The following is an 8,875-nucleotide window of genomic DNA, read 5'->3' as shown; positions in this document are numbered from 1 at the left end:
TCCACGTGTGTAAAAAAACACAGATTTAACTTTTATTCAGTAAACATTTTTCCAAACTTTATCCTCAATGATGAAAGGTACTTCGTTCAACGTGGATTTTAAACCAATAACATTTTTATTCACGAGTCAAAGAGAGCATGTGGAAGCTCTCTTTTGTCTAGTCCTCAGGAGTCACTTTCGTGATTGATTGTGGTCGACCAGCCCAGTCTAGATGACGACGACGACGATTATTATTATTATTATTATTATCTGGGAGGGGAATGTACAAAAACTTTGGGTCTGGCTCTAGTAGTTTTGTTTTAAAATTTGTTACATTTGTATAAACCAAAGGACCTAAAACATATTTACATATACACGTATTCAAACTGCATCAAAATATCTTGTCTGGATCTTCATCTAAAATACCTTCGTGTGTCAACATTGTTAATGCTCAATGATTTATGTTTACAAATAGCTTATCTTTAAGAATAGTCCTTGCATCACATGACCACTTAGATCGATAAGACAAAGAGATATGCACGTCAAATGGCACCAGTTGTTCATTGTTATTTTATACCGCTTACAAACAATACGCATTCAGATTGCGCCGTTTAGTGATATTTGTATTGGACACGCATCATTACCGACATCATTCTGACGCAATCTAATATGATTTGTGAAGGAATAATAGATGACCGAATTATATGAAAGATATATGAGCTACGAAGTAAATTAATAAAGAGTAGATGATTATATACTGGGTGTTTATGGATCAGCCTTGAAAGAGGTAATGTTATGATCAATTTAACATCTTTGGGGCCAGTGGTTTCAGATTGTGGCAGTTCTAGGAAGACAGTGTTTGTCATAATCTTTTTGGGGGGATGGGGAGCAGGGAATAATATTGTTATGTATACGTAATTTGTATTGTTTGTTAGTTTTCCTCCATGATTATATGTTATGTACAATGGTATTTTGGACTTTACCTTGTCCAAAATCAAGTTAATTGTGTACCTGACTAAGGACACTAATGCTGTTTTGATTTTGGTAAACAAATATTACATAGTTAATGTTTCTCTTCGAGAATGGGTTAAATATTACCATTTTCTTTATCATTATTTTAGTAATCGCTCCGGAGCGTCCGCCTCGGATGCGGAAGGTGCGGGTTCGAATACAGACCAAAGTCGTACCAAAGACTTATAAATACAGCACTAGCGGCTGCCTCACTTGGCGTTCAGTATATAGATGTTTGTGTTAGGATTGGTCGGTCAGGTGTCAAGATAATATGAATGGGTGGGACATGATGCTACATGTCTGCGGCATGATGCCCCAGTGCTAGAAATCACTATAAACTGCCACAATGCAGACATCGTAGCTCACTCAAATTATTAAAGCTACTCTAAAATCTAACAGTAACAGATTTTATCGGCTTACAACTATAGATTTTCTAGAAATTATCTTTGGACCTTCATCATGGCTCTTCTTTTATTGGACTGGAACATCAATTTGAAACTACACTGAATGCGGACAAGGACGTCTTGGACTGTATCACTGTGATTCATCAAAAGATTGTTGGCACATCTACACGTCACAGGCTACTAGAGACACGTCCATATTCTCAGTGCTGGATCTTCTTTCGAACACCACTGGAATTTAATTAGAACTGTATTCATTAGTATTGTTGATATAACTTTTTGACTCTTTGGAATTTAATCCGCAATATTTTCAGTTCTTTTTACATTTTCATTTTGTATCCTATGGAAATAAATTATTTGTTGGCTTTGTACAAAACTGTTTGGTTTTCGCGCTTTTCTATTACTTAATTTAATACGATTGAGTCGTAATAGAAAATTGGGGGCTCGTGTTCGGGATGCGAATTTCAATAAAATATTTCAGAAAACTGAAATTTAAATTTATCTTGTCTTGGAATTTGTTTTAAGCCCCAGGGATTAATTTACATATTTTGAGAAATCAATAGTGAAAACAACAAGTTTTCACAATATCATCTAAAGCGGAGGACCTTGATTCAGATCCTATCCAGTCAGGGGTTAGAATCTTTGAAAACGGAATTACAAGTGAAAAATATGGAATTAGAGTTACAAAAATTTTAGTTTCAGATAAAAATTAAACAAATGCAAAGGGGGGGGGGATGGGAGGGAGAGAGAAAAAAGTGAGATAAATGCAGTTGCAGAAAGAGAAAAGAAAGAGAGACAAATGCATTTGCAGTTGCAGAAAGAAGAGAGAGACAAAAACAAATGCAATTGGAGAGAGAGAAATGCAGTTACAGAAAGAAGAAAGAGAATTACAGTTGGAGAGAGAGAGAGAGAGAGAGAGAGAGACTAATGCAAATACAGATGCAGAGAGAAAAGGAAGAACTGGAATTTCAATTCTGATTCAAAGAATTAGAGCTAGCAAGTGGAAAGCACTCCCCCACTTCACACGCAGATTTGTGTTTTGATGTTATCAGAAATATCAAGTTAGTACACACACACACACACACACACACACACACACACTCCTTCAAGAAAAAGAAATAGACCAATATTTTCTTCAGCTTCAGAAAATTGCTGACAATTTTAGATGACCTAGGGAACACTGGTCTTTATTATTACATAATGACAAAGCTCCTGAAATATTCACTTCACTGTCAGTATAGCAAAGTGCTCATCATGCTATGATGAAGGGATATATCTAAGGGGTTATGAGTTGGTACCTGAGGCATATCGACAAGTGTTTAGGAATTGTAGAAAATCAACTCACCAGACCTATATCGAATTTGCATAGGGCAAAGCGTGACAATTTGATTGGTGGTGTTCTTCTAAAAAGGTTGATAAAGATTCTGATAACCTTAGACAACTCTTAATAGTTCAAGAGTTCAAGAACTCCATCCATAGTAATATCAAGACCAATCTTGATGAGGAAAAAAGTGGAAGCCATGGAATTGGCTCCACGAACAGATTATGTTTGGTCTTGATTTACAAAGTTCTTTTGTCAATAAGTCTTCCACTCAGAAGTTTGTGCGTAAAAAATCATTTCAGTCTCATACGAGCACTTCCTAATCTCTAACTTGAACAACGTTTAGGAATCAAGTTTCTGATAAGACGCATCAGATATCTTTATCTCCTCTTACGTAAACCTATTGTAAGAAGAAAAGGCACTTTATGTCTGATTGCTACAGATTGAAAAATAAGCTACAGAATCAAGACAGAGCTATAACAAATGCTTTTTCCTCCAGGAGGATAAGGTCACAATATTGTATTGAAAACGATAAATGTTGGGACAAACAATTCCCAGTCTAATTTTAGTATGGAACACCACCGGAATTTAATTCTCGTGTCAGGAATGTCAATAAAACAAAACACAGACAGTTCCACTACAAACAAATTGAAACAATACATTGACAGTTCCACTACAAACAAACTAAAACAATACACAGACAGTTCCACCACAAAAAAATTGAACCAACACAGAGACAATTCCATTACAGGCGCAACAAGTAACAATAATTTCATGTAATTTTACAAGTTAACTGAATCACACGAAATTTTTATTGACGGAAACTAATACGAAATTTGTTTGATAGATAAATAAGGCAATTTCCTTCTGAGATTATCCCCGTTCCTTATTTTTTCGCATGTATATTATTCATTGTTGGTCTTTGTTGATTTTAATGCTACTACTACCACGAAAGTTGGCCTTGAGTTGTAAGTCTGTATGTAAGAAAGTACATTTTTTAATTTGCCTCGAGTTGTACTTCGGACGTACAATTTAAAGTTGGCCTCGATTTGTAATTGTGTACGTAGTAAAGTCCATTTTAACGTTGGCCTCGAGTTGTAATTCTGCACGTAATAAAGTCCATTTTAAAGTTGGCATCGAGTTGTAATTCGTACGTAATAAAGTCCATTTTAACGTTGGCCTCGAGTTGTAAGTCTGTACGTAATAAAGTACATTTTAAAGTTGGACTCGAGTTGTAATTCTTTATGTAATGAAGTACATTTTAAAGTTGGTCTCGAGTTGTAATTCTGTACGTAATAAAGTCTATTTTAACGTTGGTCTCGAGTTGTAATTCCGTAAGTAATTGTAACGATGTTCCCTCTTGGTAAAGAGGGGTGGTTAATTAGCTTTGGCTATCATTATCTAGAGGATGATCTCCCTCGATTTTATTGCCCGGTGTTAATGGATAGATAGAACGTCAACAGAGAACTGAGTATAACTACTGAGGTGAATAATGCAATACGAGCCCCCTTTAGACAAACGTATAACAAATTAATCAATGACATAAACTAATAGTGTCAGCTTAAATTCAAACCAATTTACGTTTACAGAATTTCATTTGCAGTGTTCTATTATTGATTCATTTCATCAGGATAATGTGAGTGGTGAAACGAGCACAATGTCCACGCCTGATCTGCATCACCTATCGTCACTTTCTGTCTTTGTCTTCTTGCATTCCACGTCTTCCCACCTTCACGTGTATACATCTGATCTTTCTTGATCCTTCTATACTAACCAATCGATCTCTTATCCGTACTTCCGTCGTTCGGACTGTCCCAGACTGTTCCATAGAGCTGTTTCCTTTAATGCTGTTCTTTCCAAGAAAATGTGCGTCCTAGCACTAAAGGAGTGTCTTTGTCTACAAGACAGCCACTGGGTCCCCTTACTTGTCTTATCGATGAAGAACTACTTTTTAGTTTTTCCCAGGAGTCAAACGAGGGTTGCTCCTCTTGCAGGTAAAATCTCGGACTGAGGAAATGCGCCCAAAGTCGTTACTTTAAATTCAACATTTCTTCCAGGGTGTACGCCTTAAGTACACTGACCAGCCGTAACCAGCTGTTCCTACTTTTTTTCCCCAAGATAATTATTTCTTCTGTCAGATTTGGACAGCCTAGAATCTGAGAAATGCAGATACCAGCTTCCTTTTGTTAAATGAATATTCGACATGGCAATCCCATTAAGCAGATATGGTCGGCATCTTAATGTTTACTTTGCCAGGACAGCTTTGTGATTCCCATATCAATTCTAAATTAGCCGTAGATGCTGGCATCCCCCTCACCCACGAAATGTATATACTGTCAAGGGAAAAGGTCGAAGTGACCCTTAATATAAAACCTTGCTGGCTTGACTGTACTAAAATTTTAATGTTCCGTGTATTCAATTTTAATGTTCAATACTTATTCAAAATTCGACATATTACAGTAATAAAGTCCATTTTAACGTTGGCCTCGAGTTGTTTTGATATTTAATGCATGAATTTCATGGGCAAGACAACCCTCTTGACAGACCATCCAACTAATGGATATCTTTGAAATATTTGTATTCTACACTGGTCAGCTGTTTTTACTTTAGATGTAGGCTTTAAATTAAATATAATCAAACTTTCCAAGATGTTGTTAGACATTAAAGTGTATAGTCACTGTGGCATATTTACCTTATATATACCAGCAGATCAGTCGACGCAGTTTGTTATGAGTAATTAGTAGAATTCGAATTATAAGTGGTAAAAATATTTCACAATCTGTACAAACATCGTAGAATATAATCGACTCTGTACAACCTCATTTACATCCATAAAGTTGCCCGATCTTTAATGTTGTAATTTCTTGTAACGATTCGTACGCAAGTTGAAAACAATAATAACTCGATAAGAGAGTGTATTTTTGGTTGATATATGACATAATTATTGACCAATTTGACCCTGATACTAAGAAACACGGTTACTGAATCTATTTAACAAATTTGATGTTAGACCACTAGGTCTGTTTGAAGTTATGATCATATTTCATCCGATATATTGTGTTAACCAGGACTTTTAAATGCATTCCTTATCTTGGATCATCTGTCTGTCTTTACGACTTTATTTTTCCATTCAGTAGTGTCACAAGGATGGACCGAATGGGTTTTGGAGTGGTGAAGAGATAACGAACCATTACGAAACGACATCTATTTCCAATATAGAATCGCATGCTAATGAAGTCGGTCCTACTCTAACAGATACACTTCTGTCACCGCAAAAATAACTGAATTTCGAACAAATACTCACATTAGTTAGCATATCCTTGCACTATATCCTGCTATTTTCAGTGGCATTCGACATAACTAAATTTTGTATGCGGCAAGGGGACTCATGCCTGGCTTACATTTAAATAACATACAAATAACAAGGTTGTGCATACAATTCGGTGATAAGGATTTTTGTCTTCCGATGTTTTACTATTTCTTTAGTTTCTATCTTTATCTCTGTCAGCCTTTCTATTTAGTTTTACTGAGGATACGGTACAGTATATACTCATTTGTAAGATGAGCCCCGACTTCAAACTGCATAGACACAGATCTGCCGTCACATAACCCGCCAGCATATCTGTGTCTGTGCAGTATTGTATGAGATATCTGTATAACAAACAAAATAGAACTGATCTGCAGGTTCATGATGCGGTGGCAGATCAGGATCTATGCCGCTTGAAGTTGTGCCCGACTAATAATTGAGTATAGACAGTAATTTTATTCACGAATCATATAAAGGAGATACTTGCCCATGTACTATATAAGTACCTTACCGATCATTGAATGGGCACTTTAAGTTTTTCCGTTGTTTCGTGTATCGACTACAACAAACGCATGATGATAACGTAATACCCTCAGCTTTCATGACGATACCTAATTTGGTAAAGGTTTAAGACAAGCCAAATAAAAGAATTTGTAATGTGGGTGAAATAATGGGTATCAACCACGGCACACCCTGATGATTAGTCCCTTTTTAATAGCAACAGTGACGCGAAACACGTATTAGTGTTGGCATGTATGTACATTTATATTGCTGTTGTTATGAGTTTAAAGCCATTTTTCGGCACATGACGGCCCCCACCACCACGGACACGCTGTGTAGTCGTCGATATAAAAAAATAACGTCATTTTGTCTTCCAATTTATTTTCTGATCTTTGACACTTTGTGAATATCCTATAAGGTCCACGCAAGAACAGAACAACCTATTCTGTTTTTTTCTTGAAATGTTATATTATTCATTCAGATGTTAATTAATTAATTAATTAATTATAATTAATTAACACAAATGTTGTCAACGAAAATACTTATTTGATGACAAACAGTTGTTAGGAATAACGCAGAAGTATTTTATAGAATTTTCTTATATAAGGCAATGTAGTTTATAGACAATGGAATCATTTTTCTAAGATAAACATTAAAATCAAAAGAGTCCATAGGAATTCTTGACAGTAAAAATATGTTCATTTATATATGCAACGTAAACTTTCGTTCTCCAAATAAGTTTGTAGTCTGTAATCGGTTATCAACATTACTTTAGACCTTTGCATACAGGTTTCCAGGTTCTATTGTTTTGCTTTTGTTCCAAAAAAAGAGAAAGAATGAAGAGAAGAAACGAAATGACACAAGAACGAGCGGTCAAAAAAAAACGAAAAAAAAAAAAAAAAACAAAAAAAAAAAAAAAAAACAAACGAAAGAAGTATAGACAAAGGTTCTCGACAAATAAATTACATAAACCCACGAAGTGTACATTGAATCTGCCACAAGCATACACTGCCAAAGACTATACACATCGCCAAGTAAGTATCCTCGCCCTTTAAAAAAATGTACAGACGTATGGGTTTCATAACATCATAACAGTGCGTTTGAAACAATTTCTTATATATATATATATATATATATATATATATATATATATATATATATATATATATATATATATATATATATATATTCATTCCTTTTACTTCGCATTGACTTTGTTTTTCTTATTCAAAATCATTGCACTATGTCCTATTTTATCATTGCCCTAACTAGTTCGAGTGTTTCATTGTACAGGAGGAGGAAGTACTTCATGTGATCCTTTAATCTCGAGCTTTTCTCGGTAATAATTATGATACAACTCGGTCTTTGCTACTCTTCGGTCGGTTTCTGTTTATTGCGCTCTATGTGCCTTGGTCAGTTTGGCTTTCTTTCGTCAATTATGGTTTCACTCTTGAATCTGGAAAACTCAAATACAAAAAGTACCATTCTCACATTCGCTCGAGGCGCAGCGCAGTGATTATGTTCACATTACTGAGAGAGATCCATCCATAATATAACAAAATATAGTAACGATCGACCCTTTATTTAGGACGTTCTCGCTACAAACAAGACTTTCTAGCTAAATTTCGCTGCAGACACTATTTTGTTAAAATCAACTATACACGTATAAACATTTAAGCTCATATTTTAATACAATTAACCGAACACATGTACTTATGCCTGCATCGATAAATTATGTCATAAATTGAAAAGTCAATCTTGTATTTTACATTGTAAGATTGTAAAGTTTTGAATAGTCTAAGCTTCCGGTGTGAATATTAGATTCTTAAAGTAATACATTCTAAAAGTTTGTCAGAGTTTAACTGTTTACATACCAGAATAGATTTCATGTCTCGAATATGACTATTGTCTCTTTCCTTGTTACCTAGTAGTAGTGAAAGGGGCCACCCTACGGACAATGGGAATTAGCATTACAGGGACCCCTGGGCCACTCTACGGACAATGGAAATTTAACATGGCGAAAAATCGTGGGCCACTCTACGGACAAGGGGAATTTAACATGGCAATAAATCGTGGGCCACTCTACGGACAAGGGGAATTTAACATGGGGAATAGAGTTTGGGGTTGTTTAGGGACAAAGGGAATGGAACATGGGATTTTTTTTTTAAAAAAAGGGGTAGGCAATGGAAAGGCTATCTCTTTTCGAGATATATGGCTGGCCCTGAAAAGGGCCTTTGGGTTTTCTTCTAATTTCTTCTTTTCCTCCACCAACTTCTTATTTTATCTCCAACACTCTTTCTCTTCTTTTTTTTCTCCTTCTCTTCTTTCTTCTCTTCCTCCTCTTCTTCTTTCTTC

General features: G+C 35.5%; 1 long non-coding RNA gene across 1 annotated transcript; it reads left to right on the top strand.

Moving 5' to 3' along the window:
• Positions 1 to 271: 271 nt before the first annotated feature.
• LOC149802552 (uncharacterized) lies at positions 272 to 1,770 on the top strand. Its single transcript, XR_016419923.1, has 2 exons — positions 272 to 766; positions 1,101 to 1,770. It is a non-coding gene; the product is annotated as an uncharacterized LOC149802552 (long non-coding RNA).
• Positions 1,771 to 8,875: the final 7,105 nt, after the last annotated feature.

This window comes from Sinohyriopsis cumingii, chromosome 3, assembly GCF_028554795.1.
Source record: "Sinohyriopsis cumingii isolate HCF-2022 chromosome 3, ASM2855479v2, whole genome shotgun sequence".
Classification (NCBI taxonomy): Eukaryota; Metazoa; Mollusca; class Bivalvia; order Unionida; family Unionidae; genus Sinohyriopsis; species Sinohyriopsis cumingii.
This window is presented reverse-complemented; position numbering and strand designations above follow the sequence as displayed.